Source organism: Oratosquilla oratoria, chromosome 23 (assembly GCF_046742065.1).
Source record: "Oratosquilla oratoria isolate Oo_2021 chromosome 23, ASM4674206v1, whole genome shotgun sequence".
Classification (NCBI taxonomy): Eukaryota; Metazoa; Arthropoda; class Malacostraca; order Stomatopoda; family Squillidae; genus Oratosquilla; species Oratosquilla oratoria.
The window spans coordinates 715,484-741,917 of NC_134799.1; the positions used below are offsets into that span (position 1 = coordinate 715,484).

Genomic DNA, 26,434 nt, shown 5'->3' on the forward strand with positions numbered 1-26,434 from the left:
AAGAAAGGGATGGATGGGCTGATTGTGTTTTCCTAGACTTAAAAAAGTCTTTGACAAAGTGCCACATATATATATATATATTTTTTAATGGAATACATAGAAGGGATACAAGGTAAACTACTAAACCGGATGGAGGATTTTTTGCATGGAAGGAAAATGAGGGTAGTGGTCAGAGGAAAAGAGTTCAGTTTTGGAGGTGATTAGTGGAGTTCCACAGGGATCAGTATTGGCTCCAATAATGTTTGCTATATATGTGAATGGCATGGACGAAGATGTGGAATGTTACACGAGCTTCTTTGTAGATGAATCTAAATTGCTGAGGAAAGTGAATACGAAAACAGATTGTGAATCACCGCAGAGAGACCTGAACAAGGTTTGGAAATGGGAGTCAGAAGTGGGAAGTGTAGACTGTTATGTATTTACTAGTCAAAATACATAAAGAAAATATTTATAAACGATTCGTCTGACCATAAACTGCTGCGGAGTAAGTGGGAGCAAATCCGTACGCCGATTTTTCGCACTTATAAGTGGATAAAATCGACCGAGTCCACGGACGCCCGGACGATTTGCTCACATATTACTCTCGCTTAATTTATATTGTAGAAACTTTGCAGTTTAAAAAAGTTTAATTGTATACAAGAAATACAAAAAAATTATATATACTCTATATATATATATATATATATATATATATATATATATATATAAATCACAGTAAACACGCGATTCACAATATATGGAAAGAATACAATAGGAACTATGAAAAGATTGATGACCGAAGTTTTCGCTTATCCCTCTGAATATGTTTTGAATAGACGAAAACGTCCTGGCACCAATATTTTAATTTTCCCAGTGTCTTTTTGCATATATATATGCAAAAAGACACTGTATATATATATATACAGGGCTGGGCGCGTTCCTTGATTTTGGGTAGTGCGTTAGCGTTCCTGCGTCTCTCTGCGGTTGTTGCGTTCCTGGAATAGCGTTCTCATGTTTTCGCTCCGTGCGTTATTGCGTTCCTGCGTTAGCGCTCCCAAACTATTAATGCGTCCCTTAAAAAAAGTAGTGCGTTCCTCAAAAATAAATAAATAAATAAATAATAAAAAAGATAAAACCACTGTGTTCTTCAAAAAACACCACTGTGCGCATCAAAAGAACTATTCAGAAACTCAAAAATAAAACAAAATACATGGTAATAATACATCAGAACTTCATACATTAAGATATATGTATATTTCAGGCAGCTAGACAAGTTACAAAAAATAAATAAATAAATAAAAAATCAAAATTACTGCACCTCTTATACTTCCCTCTCCTACTTGTCCCACTCCTGAAAATATTATCAAGTTTGTTGGTTAGACGTGTATAGGTTCATACAATGAGTGATTTGTACGTACTATCGTAATGGCAAACAAAACGTTTGTTCGTCTTAGCCTCTGACCATTGGGAGAGCTTCCCGCCTATACGTAAACGAAACGTTTGTTCGTCTTAGCAACTCCCCCCCCCCCCCTAAACGAAAACGACAGATTTTTGCCGTGAAGTGAATGTCGTCTTTGTTGTTTCCATTAAAAACGTTTTGTAAAAAAAAAAAAAAAATGTACCGCTTGGAACCCATTAAAACTACGGATGGTGCGTTCCTCTTACTTGCATTCATTTGAAACTTGCGTTCCTGCATTCCTAAAAAGGCTGTGCGTACGTACAAAAGAACTCAGGAACGCAATTGCCCACCTCTGTATATATGTTTTATTTGTCAGCACCATTATTTGCGTTGAGCCCTTCAAACATTGGCCAATTCTCGCAATTTAATTATAGAGGATTTTTTTTTTATACACGAATGGAATTTCGACCTTCCAGTGATGATCACGCAACTTTTTTTTTATTGGCGGAACGACTGGACGCTCAAAAAGACATACAATAGACAAGAAATATGGGTTTATTACGAGTGGAAAGAAACTACTGGAGAAGCACACATACACACACACACGACTCGGTGGCGCGGTTGGTAGAGTCCCCGACTGACACTACAGCGGTACGGGTTCGAATCCTGCCCAAGGCTGAACTAATTTCAGTACCGCTGCGCTTCGAGTCGTTACTCCAACTCTTGTGGGCAGGGAGTTGTGTGTGCTTGTAAGGTCCACAGCATTACCCATAGATCGGTCATATACGAGCTCTGAGCTCTCATCCGGAAGGGAAATGGCTGTCGTTCACGGATCCAGCACGTGATCCAAAGACCAAAGTGAATACACACACACACGTACAACTTATGGCTAGATATGAAAAATTCAAGTCTAGAAGACGGGATCCAGCGAGAATTGTTCTTTCCAGTATATTACAACCAGGTAAATACAATAAGGTAAACACAATTAGGTAAATGCAATTAGGTAAATACACACACACACAGTGTCTGGTGATATCTGAGATGTACAGAGAACCTCTCCCAGTAGAAGACCCAGCCACCCCAGACACTGACCAGACGGTCACTCCATGTCCTCAAGCAACTCGACCCCCTTTGGTGGAGCCCTGAGCGTCCTTCAGGGCCTTCGGACGGAGTGGAGGGGCGTGGGCGAGCACATGGCCGCCCTCGAGGAGCAGAACAAGCTCCTGACCGCCCAGCTGGAAGCTGAACGCCTCCAGCGAGAGGAACTCCTGAAGCGGTTCCAGGAGGAACAACTGGCGGAGATGAAGCTCCGCAGGACCGAGAGGAGCCGACACGATGCCGCCATCCGACGACTTCGACGAAGAGAACAACGTCGAGCATCGAACTGGGAGCAGGAAAAGGCGGTCCTGATCGAAGTAATCGTCGGATACAGGAATCAGCTGTTCAGAGCCGAGGAAAAGGGGCTTGAACAGCTGAGGGCCACGATGGAGGGGAAGTTTGAGGCCATCACGAAGGAGAACCTCAACCTTCAGGATGTGGTGCGGGGGCTTGCAGCCAAGGTCGAAAAGCAGGAGGAGGAGATTAGAGAACTGCGCCAGACAGAGGGAGCCCAAAAAGCAAGTACTGAGGGGCTAAAGACACCACCACCGGCGCCTCCTCTACCTCCAGCAGCCTGTATTCCTCCCCCACCACCGTCTCCCCCTCCAGGTCTGAAGAAGAGCCCTTCGTCGACACAAGAAGCCCCGACGATTGCGCCCGTGGACACATGGACCCTCCTCATGGGCGACATAAGGAGAGGAGTGAAACTAAGGTCCACAACGAAGGGAAGCCCAGTGGAGCCCAAGAACGAAGGTCCAGCTCCAACGAGGTCGACCGGAGCTCTTAATATACCTCCGCCGCCGCCTCTACCTCCAGCGCCGTCTACTGTCGCAAACAGACCGACGGCGCTTACAGGACCAAAGAAAGCCCAGGGTGATGCCCGTGCCCTCCTCATGGAGGAGATTCGCAAGGGCGTCAAACTTCGTCCCACAGCTTCGAACTCGCCGTAGGATCCGGGAAAACCCTCGACCACAGCCCAGGAACACGAGGCAACAACGCCCATCAAGACCTCTGAGGAAGGTTCAGGAGCACCTCCTCAGAAACGTCTAGACCCGCGGTCCCGTCTAATGGAGGAGATTAGGGCCGGGGTCCAGTTGAGGCCCACACCACGCGCCCACAAGAAGGTCCTTCCTGAGGATGGCCAGCCCGAAGGCCTTGCCCAGGTCCTGTCAAGGGCTCTCACGGCCCGTGCGGCCTTCACCCAAGACAGCTCCGACGAGGAGTCACAATCGGACGAGGATGAAGACCTTTGGGACTAAATGGCGAGTCATTCCTTCCTTGCAAAGGAATCATTTCGAAGCAAAAAAGAAAGCCTTTTTTTTAAATTGAAGATGTTTACTGCCCATCAGACATAGCCCCAGGGCAAATAAATGATAAAAGATTAATTTGTTATTTCAGTCATACACCCAGTATTTGGTACTTAGTATGAGTGATAAAACCATTCATAGTCCCTTGAACACAAGCCCAGACAAAATAACTGAAGAAATCAGTTGAAATTTGACAAAACAATAGATTATTTGTTTTAAATATGAAAGTGGTAAGACGGCGAGCTTTAGCCCCATTCAGTACAGAAGAAAGTTAAATTAGCCCAATTAAAAAGCCATGCACGTTTGCGTGTGTGTGTGCGTGTGTGTGTTTACCTACACATGTCCCTGAGTCCTTACAATTCGTCTCGTTCAGTTTTCAGAATACTCACAATTGGTCGACTTGAACCCTCTCACTAATTACAATTAGTTGTTTTGGAGTCTGCCTCGTGTAGGCCTTATGGTCTCTTGCAGTCTCCTTCATTCTTAAGTTCTTATGTACCTACAGTTGGTCAATTTGAACCCTCTCATTACTCGCAACTGGTTCCATCGAACCCAGAAAGTATTTGGTCGCTTACAGCTAAGTAGTCATAACTGGTCAACTAGAAACCTCTAAATCAGCGTTTCTCAACCAGCCAAGGTTCTGCAAAAGGTCCCTAAGGGTTCCGCGAGAACAAGTGAGATAAGCTAATGCACTTTTGATTTTTTGTTAAATTTCATATACGTAATATAATTAAACACGTACGACATATTCTTGGTTATTGTAATAATGTAATATAGACACCATCCTATCTAACCTACTATTACAATAAAAATAAAATGAGAAAGATATGGAACGTTTTTTTCCCGCAGGGGTTCCTTGAGACATCAGGCAATTTATTCCAAATGTTAGACAAGAGTAAAAAGGTTGAAAAACGATGCTTTAAACACTTAAACTAGGTCACTCTGACCCTTCTCAGTAGGCAAAAATGGCGCCTTGAAATACACAAATTTGTTTATTATTTGCTTGATTTTCATTTATTAGTTACTAATTACCTGTTTGTTTATTATCTAACTATACATATGGATATATTTTATTATTTATATTATTATGATTTCTATTTATCTATCATTATTATATATATTTTACGTATCCGACCTAGTTATGGACCAAAAGGTCTCCTGTCGACATGCTCCGCCTTTGTAATCCTTTGTAACATCCTCAGATGGGTACAATTTAGAGGTGTGCAGATTTATATATATATATATATATATATATATATATATATATATATAGTGTATGTTTAAGACTAAACATTTTTGGAGCTCTGCCAAGGGATTCGAACCCTGACCTGTGGGTGCTTAATCACGAAGCCAAGACGAAGTGTTTTGAAGGAAACGGGAAAGTCCCGACCATAAATCCCTTTGGTAACACTTGCTTTTATGGACTGGCTGCCGTCAGACGATTTTATTAATCCCCGAAGCGTCCCCCCTCCCCCTCTGATCACGCGGAAACGAAAGGGGACAACAGCCCCAATTCGCTCGGTCGTCGGCTGTCTTTAGTTTTCATTCTGTTTTGTTTTTGTTTCAGTCTTTGTTTTCGTTCAAACTACTGGTATGCTTGAATCGGATATTCGACTCTACATTCCCTAGGGTGCTCTTCCTCGCCTGAAAAGTCTGTCAGGTTATTTCCCTGCTTGATTGACGATTGATTAATTGATTAAGAAAAGAACAAGAGAAACGAGATGGCGATGTGCAGAAGAAAAGGTAAATATAGATAAGAAGATACAGATGAAATAAATACAGGGATAGAGAGAGAGAGAGAGAGAGAGAGAGAGAGAGAGAGAGAGAGAGAGGGATGATTACAGGGAAAGAAGGATATCTGATGTGAAAACAAATATACGCACGCACGCACGCACACACACACACGCAAACATATATATATATATATATATATATATATAATTAAATCACAATAAACACGTGATTCACAATATATGGAAAGAATACAATAGGAAAAATGAAAATATGAAGATGCTTTGAATAGACGAAAACGTTTTGGCACCGATATTTTAATTTTCCCAGTGTCTTTTTTTGTGTATATATACATTTTAACAACCACAATGCACTTTAATTCTAAGCCATCAAAGGCCAGCATGCTGATATTGAAATGTGGTACTGCCCAGGACTCGAACCCGGCATCCTCATGACAAGTGCGACAGTGACTTTCCAACTAGGCTATCAAGAGATGATAGCCTAGTTGTTAAAATGTATATATATATATATATATATATATATATATATATATATATATATATATATTCGTGAAGTAAGGAAGCAGGTTTTCTTTGATGCATGTAGAATTAAATACGACAGCATTCTGACAATTGTTAAACTTTTTCTTAATGTTTTCTATTTGTCTTATCAACTTTTTTCCAGTTGTAGGGTGAGCTGATACAAGTTCTCCAAAGTTTTCCATTTAATATTCTCGAGCTTTCGTCTTCAAAGAGACATCAGGATTGACAAAATTTCTGCAATAATGAATACAAATGTTGGTACATATAAGTTACAAAATAAATTACAAAAATACAAATACAAATAAACAGGTAGAACAAAAGATATATAACGAGAGTTATTACTTACGTCTATCATTTGTACTTTCCTTGTAGGAAACCACTGCGTTCTTCGAAAACACCACCGTGCGCATCAGAATAATTATTCAGAAACTCAAAAATAAAACAAAATACATGGCAATAATACATCAGAACCTCATACATTAAAATACGTGTATATTTCAGGCAGGTAGACAAATTACAAAATTAATCAATAAATAAAAATAAAATAAAATTACTGCTCCTCTACTCCACTTCCTTCTACTTGCCCCGCTCCTGAAAATATCATAAAAGTTTGTTCGTTAGACGTGTATAGGTTCATACAATGATTGATCTGTACGTACTACCGTAATGACGTACAAAACGTTTGTTGGTCTTAGCCTCTGACCATTGGGAGAGCTTCCCACCTAAACGTAAACAACGAAACGTTTGTTGGTCTTAGCAGCAGCTGGCCAATGTGAGAGCTTCCCGCCTAAACGTAAACAACGAAACGTTTGTTTGTTGGTCTTAGCAGCTGACCAGTGGGAGAGCTTCCCGCCTAAACGTAAACAACGAAACGTTTGTTGGTCTTAGCAGCCGACCAATGGGAGAGCTTCCCGCATAAACGCTACGAAACGTTTGTTCGTCTTAGCAACTCCCCCCCCCTAAACGTAAACGACAGAATTTTGCCGCATAGTGAATGTCGTCTTTGTTGTTTCCATTAAAAACGTTTTGAAAAAGAAAAAAGAAAAATTGTAACGCTCGGAACCCATTAAATATTCGGGTGGTGCGTTCCTCTTACTTGCATACCTTTGAAAAAAATTTTGCGTTCCTAAAAAGGCTGTGCGTACGTACAAAAGAACGCAGGAACGCAATTGCCCACCTCTGTATATATATATATATATATATATATAATCTTTATTGTCAGCACCATTATTTGCGTTGAGCCCTTCAAACATTGGCCAATTCTCGCAATTTAATTATAGACGATTTTTGTTCATACACGAATGGAATTTCGACCTTTTTTTATTTGTGGAACGATTGGACGCTCAAAGACATACAATAGACAAGAAATATGGGTTTATTATGAGTGGAAAGAAACTACCGAAGAAGCACACGACTCGGTGGCGCGGTTGGTAGAGTCCCCGACTGTCACTATAGCGGTCCGTGTTCGAATCCTGTCCAGGGGCTGAAATAATGTAAGTATCGCTGCGCTTCGAGTCGTTACTCCAACTCTCGTGGGCGGGGAGTTGGGTGTGTGTGTGTGTGTGCGTGTAAGGTCCACAGCATAACCCATAGATCGGTCATATACGAGCTCTGAGCTCTCATCCGGAAGGGAAATGGCTGTCGTACACGGATCCAGCACGTCATCCAAAGACCAAGGTGAATACACACACATACACATAACTTATGGCCAGATATGAAAAAATCGAGACTAGAAGACGGGATCCAGCGAGAATTGTTCTTTCCAGTATATTACAACCAGGTAAATACAATAAGGTAAATACAATTAGGTAAATGCAATTAGGTAAACACACACACACACAGTGTCTGGTGATATCTGAGATGTACAGAGAACCTCTCCCAGTAGAAGACCCAGCCACCCGAGACACTGACCAGACGGTCACTCCATGTCCTCAAGCAACTCGACCCCCTTTGGTGAAGCCCTGAGCGTCCTTCAGGGCCTTCGGACGGAGTGGAGGGGCGTGGGCGAGCACATGGCCGCCCTCGAGGAGCAGAACAAGCTCCTGACCGCCCAGCTGGAAGCTGAACGCCTCCAGCGAGAGGAACTCCTGAAGCGGTTCCAGGAGGAACAACTGGCGGAGATGAAGCTCCGCAGGACCGAGAGGAGCCGACACGATGCCGCCATCCGACGACTTCGACGAAGAGAACAACGTCGAGCATCGAACTGGGAGCAGGAAAAGGCGGTCCTGCTCGAAGTAATCGTCGGATACAGGAATCAGCTGTTCAGAGCCGAGGAAAAGGGGCTTGAACAGCTGAGGGCCACGATGGAGGGGAAGTTTGAGGCCATCACGAAGGAGAACCTCAACCTTCAGGATGTCGTGCGGGGTCTTGCAGCCAAGGTCGAAAAGCAGGAGGAGGAGATTAGAGGACTGCGCCGGACAGAGAGAGCCCAAAAATCAAGTCCTGAGGGGCTAAAGGCACCACCACCGGCGACTCCTCTACCTCCAGCAGCCTGCATTCCTCCCCCACCACCGCCTCCCCCTCCAGGTCTGAAGAAGAGCCCTTCGTCGACACAAGAAGCCCCGACGATTGCGCCCGTGGACACATGGACCCTCCTCATGGGCGACATAAGGAGAGGAGTGAAACTAAGGTCCACAACGAAGGGAAGCCCAATGGAGCCCAAGAACGAAGGTCCAGCTCCAACGAGGTCGACCGGAGCTCTTAATATTCCTCCGCCACCGCCTCTACCTCCAGCGCCGTCTACTGTCGCAAACAGACCGACGGCGCTTACAGGACCAAAGAAAGCCCAGGGTGATGCCCGTGCCCTCCTCATGGAGGAGATTCGCAAGGGCGTCAAACTTCGTCCCACAGCTTCGAACTCGCCGTAGGATCCGGGAAAACCCTCGACCACAGCCCAGGAACACGAGGCAACAACGCCCATCAAGACCTCTGAGGAAGGTTCAGGAGCACCTCCTCAGAAACGTCTAGACCCGCGGTCCCGTCTAATGGAGGAGATTAGGGCCGGGGTCCAGTTGAGGCCCACACCACGCGCCCACAAGAAGGACCTTCCTGAGGATGGCCAGCCCGAAGGCCTTGCCCAGGTCCTGGCAAGGGCTCTCACGGCCCGTGCGGCCTTCACCCAAGACAGCTCCGACGAGGAGTCACAATCGGACGAGGATGAAGACCTTTGGGACTAAATGGCGAGTCATTTCTTCCCAAGGAATCATTTCGAAGCAAAAAAAGAAAGCCATTTTTGAAATTGAAGATGTTTACAGCCCATCAGACATAGCCCCACGGCAAATAAATGATAAAAGATAAATTTGTTATTTCAGTCATACGCCCAGTATTTGGTACCTAGTATGAGTGATAAAACCATGCATAGTGCCTTGAACACAAGCCCAGACAAAATAACTGAAGAAATCAGTTGAAATTTGACAAAACAATAGTGGTAAGGCGAACTTTAGCCCCATTCAGTACAGAAGAAAGTTAAATTAGCCCAATTAAAAAGCCATGCACGTTTGCGTGTGTGTGTGCGTGTGTGTGTTTACCTAGACATGTCCCTGAGTCCTTACAATTCGTCTGGTTCAGTTTTCAGAATACTCACAATTGGTCGACTTGAACCCTCTCACTAATTACAATTAGTTGTTTTGGAGTCTGCCTAGTGTAGGCCTTATGGTCTCTTGCAGTCTCCTTCATTCTCAAGTTCTTATGTACCTACAGTTGGTCAATTTGAACCCTCTCATTACTCGCAACTGGTTTCTACGAACCCAGAAAGTATTTGGTCGCTTAGAGCTAAGTAGTCATAACTGGTCAACTAGAAACCTCTAAATCAGCGTTTCTCAACCAGCCAAGGTTCCCCGGAACCCTAAAGTTCTGCAAAAGGTCCCTAAGGGTTCCGCGAGAACAAGTGAGATAAGCTAATGCACTTTTGAGTTTTTGTTTAATTTCATATACGTAATATAATTAAACACGCACGACATATTCTTGGTTATTGTAATAATGCACTATAGACACCATCCTATCTAACCTATTACAATAAAAACAAAATGAGAAAGACATGGAAAGTTTTTTGTTCCGCAGGGGTTCTTGAGACACCAGGCAATTTATTTTAAAAGTTAGACAAGAGTTAAAAGGTTGAAAAACGATGCTTTAAACACTTAAACTAGGTCACTCTGACCCTTCTCAGTAGGCAAAAATGGTCGCTTGTAATACACAAATTTGTTTATTATTTGCTTGATTTTCATTTATTATTTACTATTTACCTGTTTGTTTATTATTTAACTATACATATGCATATATTTTATTTATTATTTATATTATGATTTTTATCTACCATTATTATATATATTTTACGCATCCGACCTAGTTATGGACCAAAAGGTCTCCTGTCGACATGCTCTGCCTTTGTAATCCTTTGTAACATCCTCAGATGGGTACAATTTAGAGGTGTGCAGATTTATATATATATATATATATATATATATATATATATATATATATTGTGTATGTTTAAGACTAAACATTTTTGGAGCTCTGCCAAGGGATTCGAACCCTGACCTGTTTTGAAGGAAACGGGAAAGTCCCGACCATAAATCCCTTTGGTAACACTTGCTTTTATGGACTGGCTGCCGTCAGACGATTTTATTAATCCCCGAAGCATCCCCCCCCCCCCCTCTGATCACTCGGAAACGAAAGGGGACAACAGCCCCAATTCGCTCGGTCGTCGGCTGTCTTTAGTTTTCATTCTGTTTTGTTTTTGTTTCAGTCTTTGTTTTCGTTCAAACTACTGGTATGCTTGAATCGGATATTCGACTCTACATCCCTTCCTCGCCTGAAAAGTCTGTCAGGTTATCTCTCTGTTTGATTGACGATTGATTAATTGATTAAGAAAAGAACAAGAGAAACGAGATGGCGATGTGCAGAAGAAAAGGTAAATATAGATAAGAAGATACAGATGAAATAAATACAGGGACATGGAGATAAGAGGAGAGAGAGAGAGAGAGAGAGAGAAGCTGAGGGAGGGGGATCATTACAGGGAAAGAAGGATATCTGATGTGAAAACAAACATACGCACGCATACACACACACACTATATAATATATATGCAATGAAATCACAATAAACACGTGATTCACAATATATGGAAAGAATACAATAGGAAAAATGAAAATATAAAGATGCTTTGAATAGACGAAAACGTTCTGGCACCGATATTTTAATTTTCCCAGTGTCTTTTTTTTTGTGTATATATACATTTTAACAACCACAATGCACTTTAATTCTAAGCCATCAAAGGCCAGCATGCTGAAATTGAAATGTGGTACTGCCCGGGACTCGAACCTGGCATCCTCATGACAAGTGCGACAGTGACTTTACAACTAGGCTATCAAGAGATGATAGCCTAGTTGTTAAAATGTGTGTGTGTGTGTGTATATAGGCAAGGGTTCGAATCCCAGTGGTTGAGTCTATTTCCAAAAAAATATATATATATATATATATATATATATACAGGGCTGGGCGCGTTTCTCAATTTTGGGTTGTGCGTTAGCGTTCCTGCGTTTCTCCGCGGTTGTTGCGTTCCTGGAATAGCGTTCAAGTGTTTTCGCTCGGAGCGTTCCTGCGTTAGCACTCCCAAACTATTAAAGCGTCCCTCAAAAAAATGGAAAAAAGAAATGAAACCACTGCGTTCTTCGAAAACACAACCGTGTTTTTATGTTCCTTTAATCTCGTGGACTGGCAGAACTGGCAGGAATTTGTCCACGAGATTAAAGGAACATAAAAACTCCATAAAATATGGACAAGTTAACTCCGCTGTGTTCCTTCATGCCAGCCAAAAAGACCATAGATTAGATTGGGATAATGCATCAATAATTTATAAATCACACTGTAGCTATAGAAGAAAAATGGTAGAATCTTCTCTAATAAAACATTATCCTAACTTTAATACCTCTAAAGGCCAGTGGCCCCCAGATTGTATTACCAAGTTAGCGGTCATTTGAAAAGAAAAAAAAAGAAGGAAAAAAAAATGCGTTCCTGCATTCCTAAAAAGGCTGCGCGTACGTACAAAAGAACGCAGGAACGCAATTGCCCACCTCTGTATATATATATATATTATTTGTCAGCACCATTATTTGCGTTGAGCCCTTCAAACATTGGCCAATTCTCGCAATTTAATTATAGAGGATTTTTTTTTATACACGAATGGAATTTTGACCTTCCAGTAATGATCACGCAACTCTTTTTTTATTATTATTATTATTGGCGGAACGATTGGACGCTCAAAGACATACAATAGACAAGAAATATGGGTTTATTATGAGTGGAAAGAAACTACCGAAGAAGCACACGACTCGGTGGCGCGGTTGGTAGAGTCCCCGACTGTCACTACAGCGGTCCGGGTTCGAATCCTGTCCAGGGCTGAAATAATGTAAGTATCGCTGCGCTTCGAGTCGTTACTCCAACTCTCGTGGGCGGGGAGTTGTGTGTGTGTGTGTGTGCGTGTAAGGTCCACAGCATAACCCATAGATCGGTCATATACGAGCTCTGAGCTCTCATTCGGAAGGGAAATAGCTGTCGTTCACGGATCCAGCACGTGATCCAAAGACCAAGGTGAATACACACACACACATAACTTTTGGCTAGATATGAAAAATTCAAGACTAGAAGACGGGATCCAGCGAGAATTGTTCTTTCCAGTACATTACAACCATTTTAATGTAATAAGCTAAATACAATTAGGTTAATGCAATTAGGTAAACACACACACACACACACAGTGTCTGGTGATATCTGAGATGTACAGAGAACCTCTCCCAGTAGAAGACCCAGCCACCCCAGACACTGACCAGACGGTCACTCCATGTCCTCAAGCAACTCGACCCCCTTTGGTGGAGCCCTGAGCGTCCTTCAGGGCCTTCGGGCGGAGTGGAGGGGCGTGGGCGAGCACATGGCCGCCCTCGAGGAGCAGAACAAGCTCCTGACCGCTCTGCTGGAGGTTGAACGCCTCCAGCGAGAGGAACTCCTGAAGCGGTTCCAGGAGGAACAACTGGCGGAGATGAAGCTCCGCAGGACCGAGAGGAGCCGACACGACGCCCGCATCCGACGACTTCGACGAAGAGAACAACGTCGAGCATCGAACTGGCAGCAGGAAAAGGCGGTCCTGCTCGAAGTAATCGTCGGATACAGGAATCAGCTGTTCAGAGCCGAGGAAAAAGGGCTTGAACAGCTGAGGGCCACGATGGAGGGGAAGTTTGAGGCCATCACGAAGGAGAACCTCAACCTTCAGGATGTGGTGCGGGGGCTTGCAGCCCAGGTCGAAAAGCAGGAGGAGGAGATTAGAGGAATGCGCCAGACAGAGAGAGCCCAAAAAGCAAGTCCTGAGGGGCTAAAGGCACCACCACCGGCGCCTCCTCTACCTCCAGCAGCCTGCATTCCTCCCCCACCACCGTCTCCCCCTCCAGGTCTGAAGAAGAGCCCTTCGTCGACACAAGAAGCCCCGACGATCGCGCCCGTGGACAAATGGACCCTCCTCATGGGCGACATAAGGAGAGGAGTGAAACTAAGGTCCACAACGAAGGGAAGCCCAATGGAGCCCAAGAACGAAGGTCCAGCTCCAACGAGGTCGACCGGAGCTCTTAATATTCCTCCGCCACCGCCTCTACCTCCAGCGCCGTCTACTGTCTCAAACAGACCGACGGCGCTTACAGGACCAAAGAAAGCCCAGGGTGATGCCCGTGCCCTCCTAATGGAGGAGATTCGCAAGGGCGTCAAACTTCGTCCGACAGCTTCGAACTCGCCGTAGGATCAGGGAGAACCCTCGAACACAGCCCAGAAACACGAGGAAACAAGGCCCATCAAGACCTCTGAGGAAGGTTCAGGAACACCTCCTCAGAAACGTCTAGACCCGCGGTCCCGTCTAATGGAGGAGATTAGGGCCGGGGTCCAGTTGAGGCCCACACCACGCGCCCACAAGAAGGACCTTCCTGAGGATGGCCAGCCCGAAGGCCTTGCCCAGGTCCTGGCAAGGGCTCTCACGGCCCGTGCGGCCTTCACCCAAGACAGCTCCGACGAGGAGTCACAATCGGACGAGGATGAAGACCTTTGGGACTAAATGGCGAGTCATTCCTTCCTTGCAAAGGAATCATTTCGAAGCAAAAAAGAAAGCCTTTTTTTTTAAATTGAAGATGTTTACTGCCCATCAGACATAGCCCCAGGGCAAATAAATGATAAAAGATAAATTTGTTATTTCAGTCATACACTCAGTATTTGGTACTTAGTATGAATGATAAAACCATTCGTAGTGCCTTAAACACAAGCCCAGACAAAGTAACTGAAGAAATCAGTTGAAATTTGACAAAACAATAGAGTGTTTTGAATATGAAAGTGGTAAGACGACGAGCTTTAGCCCCATTCAGTACAGAAGAACGTTAAATTAGCCCAATTAAAAAGCCATGCACGTTTGCGTGTGTGTGTGCGTGTGTGTGTTTACCTAGACATGTCCCTGAATCCTTACAATTCGTCTGGTTCAGTTCTCAGAATACTCACAATTGGTCGACTTGAACCCTCTCACTAATTACAATTAGTTGTTTTGGAGTCTGCATAGTGTAGGCCTTATGGTCTCTTGCAGTCTCCTTCATTCTTAAAGTTCTTGTGTATGTTCTTATGTACCTACAGTTGGTCAATTTGAACCCTCTCATTACTCGCAACTGGTTCCATCGGACCCAGAAAGTATTTGGTCGCTTACAGCTAAGTAGTCATAGCTGGTCAACTCGAAACCTCTAAATCAGCGTTTCTCAACCAGCCAAGGTTCCCCGGAACCCTAAGGTTCTGCAAAACGTCCCTAAGGGTTCCGCGAGAACAAGTGAGATAAGCTAATGCACTTTTGATTTTTTATCTAATTTCATATATGTCATATAATTAAACACGTACGACATTATTGTAATAATGTAATATAGACATCATTCTATCTAACCTATTATTACGATGAAGATAAAACGAGAAATATATGGTATATGATTTTTTTATTGCGCAGGGGTTCCTTGAGACATGCAATTTATTCTTAAGATTACGTAGTGGTAAAAAAGGTTAAGAAACGATGCTCTAAGCACTTAAACTAGGTCACTCTGACGCTTCTCAGTACGCAAAAATGGTCGCTTGAAATACACAAATTGTTATTTATTATTTGCTTGATTTTCATTTATCATTATTCATCTGTCAATTTATTATTATTTTCTATTTACCTGTTTATCATTTAAATATACCTATGCATTTATTCTATTTATTATTTATATTTTTATATTTTTTATTAATTTACTTATTATTATTATATATATTTTACGTATCCGACCTAGTTATGGAACAAAAGGTCTTCTGTCGACATGCTCCGCCTTTGTAATCCTTTGTAACATCCTCAGATGGGTACAATTTAGAGGTGTGCAGATTTTTTTTTTTTGCCGATGCCGATTCCTATTTACCATTTGCCGATGCTGATATCGATACCGATTCCTATTTACTCTTGGTTGCCGATGCGAATTCCACTTTATATATTTACGATATATCAGTTTTTAATATAAACTTTAAAAAAGTTAACAAAATACATGTGATACTATTTATAAAGATGCCAGATGGTTTTAATTTAGCGATATTCAAGCCTCTAAAGTCTACAAAAATTGTATTTTTTAATAATAGAGAACTATTCAGCCAAAAAGCATAAAATTTTATTTTATGCATTTACTTGTCAAAATACATAAAAAAGTATTTAGAAACGACTCGTTGGGATATAAAATACTGCGGATAAAGTAAATCCGTCCGCCGATTTTTCGCACTTATAAGCGGGTAAAATCGACCGAATCCACGGACGCCCGGGCGATTTCCTCCCATAACACTTTCGCTTAATTTCTGTTGTAGAAACTTTGCTCTTTCAAAATAAATAAATAAATGAAATAAAATAAGAAATAATTTTATATAAAAAATACAAAAATGAAAATAAAAAAATTATATAATTTGCTCTAACATTTACTCCGACTTGTGCTGCTATTTTGAAATTTTCTCCGGTCGTATGTCCTCGTGTCTACAGATTTTATCACCTCTGCATAATATTTTCGAAACGTGTGTTATGACACTAGACGGTAGTGTAGGCTTACCACTACCACAGCATATTCCTAGCCACCTCAGTCCCTACGGCCGTGATGTTACGTGAAAATAAAATAAGGCAATGATTATTTGGTAGTGGTATCTCATATAGCACATAATGTGCTGCATGGCCCTATACAACCACCAGAGCAATGAATAATAGATGAATTGCTGGAATGGCATCGTTAAGATATTCCCGATGCCGAATAGCTTTCTTAAAAAAAAAAAAAAAAAAAAAAAAAAAAAAAAAAAAAAAAATCTATTCCGATTTTTGCCGATATAGATTAATCGGGTCTCCCCTACCATTTATTACTGAAGAAAACAACAATATTTGACTTGATAACCTCCTTATGGAGACTTTCCAATCGTCTAACTATAGACTTGGTTTCGTTGCTTAAGATATTGCTGTTTTCTTCAATGAGATATGCCCACAAGAAAACCTGCTGCCAAAATACACACACACACACGCGCACATACACATATGTATATGAACAAACTGGACAAGGAAATAGTGCGCGCAAAAACCATTCATGAGTTTAAAAGCAAACTAGACACTGCGAGATACAAAGGCGGGACACCACGAGCGTAGCTCCCCTTCCCGCAAAATACAACTAGGTATATATGTGTGTATATATATATATATACAGTATATATATATATATATATATATATATATATATATATATATCAGTATATATATTGTGTATGTTTAAGACTAAACATTTTTGGAGCTCTGCCAAGGGATTCGATCCCTGACCTGTTTTGAAGGAAACGGGAAAGTCCCGACCATAAATCCCATTAGTAACACTTTCTTTTATGGACTGGCTGCCGCCAGGAGATTTTATTAATCCCCGAAGCATCCCCCCTCCCCCTCTGATCACTCGGAAACGAAAGGGGACAACAGCCCCAATTCGCTCGGTCGTCGGCTGTCTTTAGTTTTCATTCTGTTTTGTTTTTGTTTCAGTCTTTGTTTTCGTTCAAACTACTGGTATGCTTGAATCGGATATTCGACTCTACATTCCCTAGGGTGCTCTTCCTCGCCTGAAAAGTCTGTCAGGTTATTTCCCTGCTTGATTGACGATTGATTAATTGATTAAGAAAAGAACAAGAGAAACGAGATGGCGATGTGCAGAAGAAAAGGTAAATATAGATAAGAAGATACAGATGAAATAAATACAGGGACATGGAGATAAGAGAGGAGAGAGAGAGAGAGAGAGAGAGAGAGAGAGAGAGAGAGAGAGAGAGAGAGAGAGAGAGAGAGAGAGGGATGATTACAGGGAAAGAAGGATATCTGATGTGAAAACAAACATACGCCACACACACACACACAATAGAGAGGATCTAATAAAATGGGATGATAGAAATACAAGAGGACACGGAAAGAAAATCAAGAAAGACAGCTATAGAAGAGATATGAAAAAGAACAGCTTTCCCCACAGAGTAATAGATATTTGGAACAAGTAAGATGAGAAAGAGGTGTGTGCAAAAACAATACATGAATTTAAAAACGGTTTAGATAAAATGAGATATGAAGACGGGACACCACGAGCATAGCTCCCCTTCCCGTTTTCGTCTTAGCAGCTGACCAACGGGAGAGCTTCCCGCCTAAACGTAAACAACGAAACGTTTGTTCGTCATAGCAACTCCCCCCCCTAAACGTAAACGACAGATTTTTGCCGTGAAGTGAATGTCGTCTTTGTTGTTTCCATTAAAAACGTTTTGGAAAAAAAAAAAAAAAATGTAACGCTTGGAACCCATTAAAAATACGGATGGTGCGTTCCTCTTACTTGCATTCATTTGAAACTTGCGTTCCTGCATTCCTAAAAAGGCTGTGCGTACGTACAAAAGAACGCAGGAACGCAATTGCCCACCTCTCTCTCTCTATATATATATATATATTATATATATATATATATATGTTTTATTTGTCAGCACCATTGCGTTGAGCCCTTCAAACATTGGCCAATTCTCGCGATTCAATTATAGAGGATTTTTTTTTTTATACACGAATGGAATTTCGACCTAGTGATTGGTTAATGATCACGCAAATCTTTTGTTTTTTATTGGCGGAACGATTGGACGCTCAAAAAGACATACAATAGACAAGAAATATGGTTTTATTATGAGTGGAAAGAAACTACTGGAGAAGCACACATACACACACACACGACTCGGTGGCGCGGTTGGTAGAGTCCCCGACTGACACTACAGCGGTACGGGTTCGAATCCTGCCCAAGGCTGAACTAATTTCAGTACCGCTGCGCTTCGAGTCGTTACTCCAACTCTTGTGGGCAGGGAGTTGTGTGTGCTTGTAAGGTCCACAGCATAACCCATAGATCGGTCATATACGAGCTCTGAGCTCTCATTCGGAAGGGAAATAGCTGTCGTTCACGGATCCAGCACGTGATCCAAAGACCAAAGTGAATACACACACATACACATAACTTATGGCTAGATATGAAAAATTCGAGACTAGAAGAAGGGACCCAGCGAGAATTGTTCTTTCCAGTATATTACAACCAGGTATATACAATAAGGTAAAAACAATTAGGTAAATGCAATTAGGTAAACACACACACACACACACAGTGTCTGGTGATATCTGAGATGTACAGAGAACCTCTCCCAGTAGAAGACCCAGCCACCCGAGACACTGACCAGACGGTCACTCCATGTCCTCAAGCAACTCGACCCCCTTTGGTGGAGCCCTGAGCGTCCTTCAGGGCCTTCGGACGGAGTGGAGGGGCGTGGGCGAGCACATGGCCGCCCTCGAGGAGCAGAACAAGCTCCTGACCGCCCAGCTGGAAGCTGAACGCCTCCAGCGAGAGGAACTCCTGAAGCGGTTCCAGGAGGAACAACTGGCGGAGATGAAGCTCCGCAGGACCGAGAGGAGCCGACACGACGCCCGCATCCGACGACTTCGACGAAGAGAACAACGTCGAGCATCGAACTGGAAGCAGGAAAAGGCGGTCCTGCTCGAAGTAATCGTCGGATACAGGAACCAGCTGTTCAGAGCCGAGGAAAAAGGGCTTGAACAGCTGAGGGCCACGATGGAGGGCAAGTTTGAGGCCATCACGAAGGAGAACCTCAACCTTCAGGATGTCGTGCGGGGGCTTGCAGCCAAGGTCGAAAAACAGGAGGAGGAGATTAGAGGAATGCGCCAGACAGAGAGAGCCCAAAAAGCAAGTCCTGAGGGGCTAAAGGCACCACCACCGGCGCCTCCTCTACCTCCAGCAGCCTGCATTCCTCCCCCACCACCGTCTCCCCCTCCAGGTCTGAAGAAGAGCCCTTCGTCGACACAAGAAGCCCCGACGATCGCGCCCGTGGACAAATGGACCCTCCTCATGGGCGACATAAGGAGAGGAGTCAAACTAAGGTCCACAACGAGGGGAAGCCCAATGGAGCCCAAGAACGAAGGTCCACCTCCAACGAGGTCGACCGGAGCTCTTAATATACCTCCGCCACCGCCTCTACCTCCAGCGCCGTCTACTGTCGCAAACAGACCGACGGCGCTTACTGGACCAAAGAAAGCCCAGGGTGATGCCCGTGCCCTCCTAATGGAGGAGATTCGCAAGGGCGTCAAACTTCGTCCCACGGCTTCGAACTCGCCGTAGGATCCGGGAAAACCCTCGACCACAGCCCAGAAACACGAGGAAACAACGCCCATAAAGACCTCTGAGGAAGGTTCTGGAACACCTCCTCAGAAACGTCTAGACCCGCGGTCCCGTCTAATGGAGGAGATTAGGGCCGGGGTCCAGTTGAGGCCCACACCACGCGCCCACAAGAAGGACCTTCCTGAGGATGGCCAGCCCGAAGGCCTTGCCCAGGTCCTGTCAAGGGCTCTCACGGCCCGTGCGGCCTTCACCCAAGACAGCTCCGACGAGGAGTCACAATCGGACGAGGATGAAGACCTTTGGGACTAAATGGCGAGTCATTCCTTCCTTGCAAAGGAATCATTTCGAAGCAAAAAAGAAAGCCTTTTTTTTTTAAATTGAAGAGGTTCACTGCCCATCAGACATAGCCCCAGGGCAAATAAATGATAAAAGATAAATTTGTTATTTCAGTCATACACCCAGTATTTGGTACTTAGTATGAGTGATAAAACCAATCATAGTGCTTGAACACAAGCCCAGAAAAAATAACTAAAGAAATCAGTTGAAATTTGACAAAACAATAGGGTATTTGTTTTGATTATGAAAGTGGTAAAACGACGAGCTTTAGCCCCATTTAGTACAGAAGAATGTTAAATTAGCCCAATTAAAAAGCCATGCACGTTTGCGTGTGTGTGTGCGTGTGTGTGTGTTTACCTAGACATGTCCCTGAGTCCTTACAATTCGTCTCGTTCAGTTTTCAGAATACTCACAATTGGTCGACTTGAACCCTCTCACTAATTACAATTAGTTGTTTTGGAGTCTGCCTAGTGTAGGCCTTATGGTCTCTTGCAGTCTCCTTCATTCTTAAGTTCTTATATATGTTCTTATGTACCTACAGTTGGTCAATTTGAACCCTCTCATTACTCACAATTGGTTTCTACGAACCCAGAAAGTATTTGGTCGCTTACAGCTAAGTAGTCATAACTGGTCAACTCGAAACCTCTAAATCAGCGTTTCTCAACCAGCCAAGGTTCCCCGGAACCCTAAGGTTCTGCAAAAGGTCCCTAAGGGTTCCGCGAGAACAAGTGAGATAAGCTAATACACTTTTGATTTTTTGTTTAATTTCATATACGTAATATAATTAAACACGCACGACATATTCTTGGTTTTTCTAATAATGTAATATGTACATCATCCTATCTAACCTATCATTACGATAAAAATAAAGTGAGAAGGATATGGAACGTTTTTTTTTCCGCAGGGACAATGCAATTTATTTTAAAAGTTAGACAAGAGTTAAAAGGTTGAAAAACGATGCTTTAAACACTTAAACTAGGTCACTCTGACCCTTCTCAGTAGGCAAAAATGGTCGCTTGTAATACACAAATTTGTTTATTATTTGCTTGATTTTCATTTATTATTTACTATTTACCTGTTTGTTTATTATTTAACTATACATATGCATATATTTTATTTATTATTTATATTATGATTTTTATCTACCATTATTATATATATTTTACGCATCCGACCTAGTTATGGACCAAAAGGTCTCCTGTCGACATGCTCTGCCTTTGTAATCCTTTGTAACATCCTCAGATGGGTACAATTTAGAGGTGTGCAGATTTATATATATATAATATATATATATATATATATATTCTGTATGTTTAAGACTAAACATTTTCGGAGCTCTGCCAAGGGATTCGAACCCTGACCTGTGGGTGCTTAATCACGAAGCCAAGACGAAGTGTTTTGAAGGAAACGGGAAAGTCCCGACCATAAATCCCATTAGTAACACTTTCTTTTATGGACTGGCTGCCGCCAGGAGATTTTATTAATCCCCGAAGCATCCCCCCTCCCCCTCTGATCACTCGGAAACGAAAGGGGACAACAGCCCCAATTCGCTCGGTCGTCGGCTGTCTTTAGTTTTCATTCTGTTTTGTTTTTGTTTCAGTCTTTGTTTTCGTTCAAACTACTGGTATGCTTGAATCGGATATTCGACTCTACATCCCTTCCTCGCCTGAAAAGTCTGTCAGGTTATCTCTCTGTTTGATTGACGATTGATTAATTGATTAAGAAAAGAACAAGAGAAACGAGATGGCGATGTGCAGAAGAAAAGGTAAATATAGATAAGAAGATACAGATGAAATAAATACAGGGACATGGAGATAAGAGGAGAGAGAGAGAGAGAGAGAGAGAGAAGCTGAGGGAGGGGGATCATTACAGGGAAAGAAGGATATCTGATGTGAAAACAAACATACGCACACACACACACACGTATATATATATATATATGCAATGAAATCACAATAAACACGTGATTCACAATATATGGAAAGAATACAATAGGAAAAATGAAAATATAAAGATGCTTTGAATAGACGAAAACGTTCTGGCACCGATATTTTAATTTTCCCAGTGTCTTTTTTTTTGTGTATATATACATTTTAACAACCACAATGCACTTTAATTCTAAGCCATCAAAGGCCAGCATGCTGAAATTGAAATGTGGTACTGCCCGGGACTCGAACCTGGCATCCTCATGACAAGTGCGACAGTGACTTTACAACTAGGCTATCAAGAGATGATAGCCTAGTTGTTAAAATGTGTGTGTGTGTGTATATATATATATATATATATATATATATATATATATATATATACAGGGCTGGGCGCGTTTCTCGATTTTGGGTAGTGCGTTAGCGTTCCTGCGTTTCTCCGCGGTTGTTGCGTTCCTGGAATAGCGTTTTTATGTTTTCGCTCCGTGCGTTCCTGCGTTAGCGCTCCCAAACTATTAAAGCGTCCCTCAAAAAAATGGAAAAAAGAAATGAAACCACTGCGTTCTTCGAAAACACAACCGTGTTTTTATGTTCCTTTAATCTCGTGGACTGGCAGAACTGGCAGGAATTTGTCCACGAGATTAAAGGAACATAAAAACTCCATAAAATATGGACAAGTTAACTCCGCTGTGTTCCTTCATGCCAGCCAAAAAGACCATAGATTAGATTGGGATAATGCATCAATAATTTATAAATCACACTGTAGCTATAGAAGAAAAATTGTAGAATCTTCTCTAATAAAACATTATCCTAACTTTAATACCTCTAAAGGCCAGTGGCCCCCAGATTGTATTACCAATTTAGAGGTCATTTGAAAAAAGCGTTCCTGCATTCCTAAAAAGGCTGCGCGTACGTACAAAAGAACGCAGGAACGCAATTGCCCACCTCTGTATATATATATATATGTTTTATTTGTCAGCACCATTGCGTTGAGCCCTTCAAACATTGGCCAATTCTCGCGATTCAATTATAGAGGATTTTTTTTTTTATACACGAATGGAATTTCGACCTAGTGATTGGTTAATGATCACGCAAATCTTTTGTTTTTTATTGGCGGAACGATTGGACGCTCAAAAAGACATACAATAGACAAGAAATATGGTTTTATTATGAGTGGAAAGAAACTACCGAAGAAGCACACTTACACACGACTCGGTGGCGCGGTTGGTAGAGTCCCCGACTGTCACTACAGCGGTCCGGGTTCGAATCCTGTCCAGGGATGAAATAATGTAAGTATCGCTGCGCTTCGAGTCGTTACTCCAGCTCTCGTGGGCGGGGAGTTGTGTGTGTGTGTGTGTGTGTGCGTGTAAGGTCCACAGCATAACCCATAGATCGATCATATACGAGCTCTGAGCTCTCACTCGGAAGGGAAATAGCTGTCGTTCACGGATCCAGCACGTGATCCAAAGACCAAGGTGAATACACACACACACATAACTTTTGGCTAGATATGAAAAATTCAAGACTAGAAGACGGGATCCAGCGAGAATTGTTCTTTCCAGTACATTACAACCATTTTAATGTAATAAGCTAAATACAATTAGGTAAATGCAATTAGGTAAACACACACACACACACAAAATGTCTGGTGATATCTGAGATGTACAGAGAACCTCTCCCAGTAGAAGACCCAGCCACCCCAGACAATGACCAGACGGTCACTCCATGTCCTCAAGCAACTCGACCCCCTTTGGTGGAGCCCTGAGCGTCCTTCAGGGCCTTCGGACGGAGTGGAGGGGCGTGGGCGAGCACATGGCCGCCCTCGAGGAGCAGAACAAGCTCCTGACCGCCCAGCTGGAAGCTGAACGCCTCCAGCGAGAGGAACTCCTGAAGCGGTTCCAGGAGGAACAACTGGCGGAGATGAAGCTCCGCAGGACCGAGAGGAGCCGACACGACGCCCGCATCCGACGACTTCGACGAAGAGAACAACGTCGAGCATCGAACTGGAAGCAGGAAAAGGCGGTCCTGCTCGAAGTAATCGTCGGATACAGGAACCAGCTGTTCAGAGCCGAGGAAAAAGGGCTTGAACAGCTGAGGGCCACGATGGAGGGCAAGTTTGAGGCCATCACGAAGGAGAACCTCAACCTTCAGGATGTCGTGCGGGGGCTTGCAGCCAAGGTCGAAAAACAGGAGGAGGAGATTAGAGGACTGCGCCAGACAGAGGGAGCCCAAAAAGCAAGCACTGACGGGCTAAAGACACCACCACCGGCGCCTCCTCTTCCTCCAGCAGCCTGTATTCCTCCCCCACCACCGTCTCCCCCTCCAGGTCTGAAGAAGAGCCCTTCGTCGACACAAGAAGCCCCGACGATTGCTCCCGTGGACACGTGGACCCTCCTCATGGGCGACATAAGGAGAGGAGTCAAACTAAGGTCCACAACGAAGGGAAGCCCAATGGAGCCCAAGAACGAAGGTCCAGCTCCAACGAGGTCGACCGGAGCTCTTAATATACCTCCGCCACCGCCTCTACCTCCAGCGCCGTCTACTGTCGCAAACAGACCGACGGCGCTCACAGGACCAAAGAAAGCCCAGGGTGATGCCCGTGCCCTCCTAATGGAGGAGATTCGAAAGGGCGTCAAACTTCGTCCCACAGCTTCGAACTCGCCGTAGGATCCGGGAAAACCCTCGACCACAGCCCAGGAACACGAGGCAACAGCGCCCATAAAGACCTCTGAGGAAGGTTCTGGAACACCTCCTCAGAAACGTCTAGACCCGCGGTCCCGTCTAATGGAGGAGATTAGGGCCGGGGTCCAGTTGAGGCCCACACCACGCGCCCACAAGAAGGACCTTCCTGAGGATGGCCAGCCCGAAGGCCTTGCCCAGGTCCTGGCAAGGGCTCTCACGGCCCGTGCGGCCTTCACCCAAGACAGCTCCGACGAGGAGTCACAATCGGACGAGGATGAAGACCTTTGGGACTAAATGGCGAGTCATTTCTTCCCAAGGAATCATTTCGAAGCAAAAAAAGAAAGCCATTTTTGAAATTGAAGATGTTTACAGCCCATCAGACATAGCCCCACGGCAAATAAATGATAAAAGATAAATTTGTTATTTCAGTCATACGCCCAGTATTTGGTACCTAGTATGAGTGATAAAACCATGCATAGTGCCTTGAACACAAGCCCAGACAAAATAACTGAAGAAATCAGTTGAAATTTGACAAAACAATAGATAATGTATTGGTAAGGCGAACTTTAGCCCCATTCAGTACAGAAGAAAGTTAAATTAGCCCAATTAAAAAGCCATGCACGTTTGCGTGTGTGTGTGCGTGTGTGTGTTTACCTAGACATGTCCCTGAGTCCTTACAATTCGTCTGGTTCAGTTTTCAGAATACTAACAATTGGTCTCTTGCAGTCTCCTTCATTCTTAAAGTTCTTGTGTATGTTCTTATGTACCTACAGTTGGTCAATTTGAACCCTCTCATTACTCGCAACTGGTTCCATCGGACCCAGAAAGTATTTGGTCGCTTACAGCTAAGTAGTCATAGCTGGTCAACTCGAAACCTCTAAATCAGCGTTTCTCAACCAGCCAAGGTTCCCCGGAACCCTAAGGTTCTGCAAAAGGTCCCTAAGGGTTCCGCGAGAACAAGTGAGATAAGCTAATGCACTTTTGATTTTTTGTTTAATTTCATATACGTAATATAATTAAACACGCACATATTCTTGGTTATTGTAATAATGTAATATAGACATCATCCTACCTAACCTATTATTACGATGAAAATAAAATGAGAAAGATGTTTTTTTTTTTTGCAGGGGTTCCTTGAGACATGCAATTTATTTTAAAGGTTGTGCAAGGGTAAAAAGGTTGAGAAACGATGATCTAAACACTTAAACTATGTCACTCTGACCCTTCTCAATGCGCAAAAATGTCGCTTGAAATGCACAAATTGTTATTTGTTTATCATTTGCTTGATTTTCATTTATCTGTCAATTTATTATTATTTACTATTTACCTGTTTGTTTATTATTTAACTATACCTATGCATTTATTTTATCTATTATTTAAATTATAATTTTTATTTATTATATATATTTTACGCATCCGACCTAGTTATGGACCAAAAGGTCTCCTGTCGACATGATTCGCTTTTGTAATCCTTTGTAACATCCTCACATGGGTACGATTTAGGGGTGCACAGACTTTTTTTTGCCGATGCCGACTCCTATTTACCATTAATTGCGATGCTGATATCGATGCCTATTCCTATTTACGCTTAGTTACCAATGCCGATTCCACTTTACATAAAATTACGGTATATCAGTTTTAATAAAAAAAATTAAAAACGCTAATAAAATACATGATACTATTTATAAAGATGCCAGATGTTTTTAATTTG

General features: G+C 43.0%; 1 protein-coding gene across 2 annotated transcripts in view; it reads right to left on the minus strand.

The window, feature by feature from the left end:
• The window catches only part of LOC143037841 (uncharacterized), a 46,521-nt gene that overhangs the window by 16,451 nt on the left and 3,636 nt on the right, over nucleotides 1-26,434 (minus strand). The gene's annotated exons all lie outside the window — the stretch shown is intronic.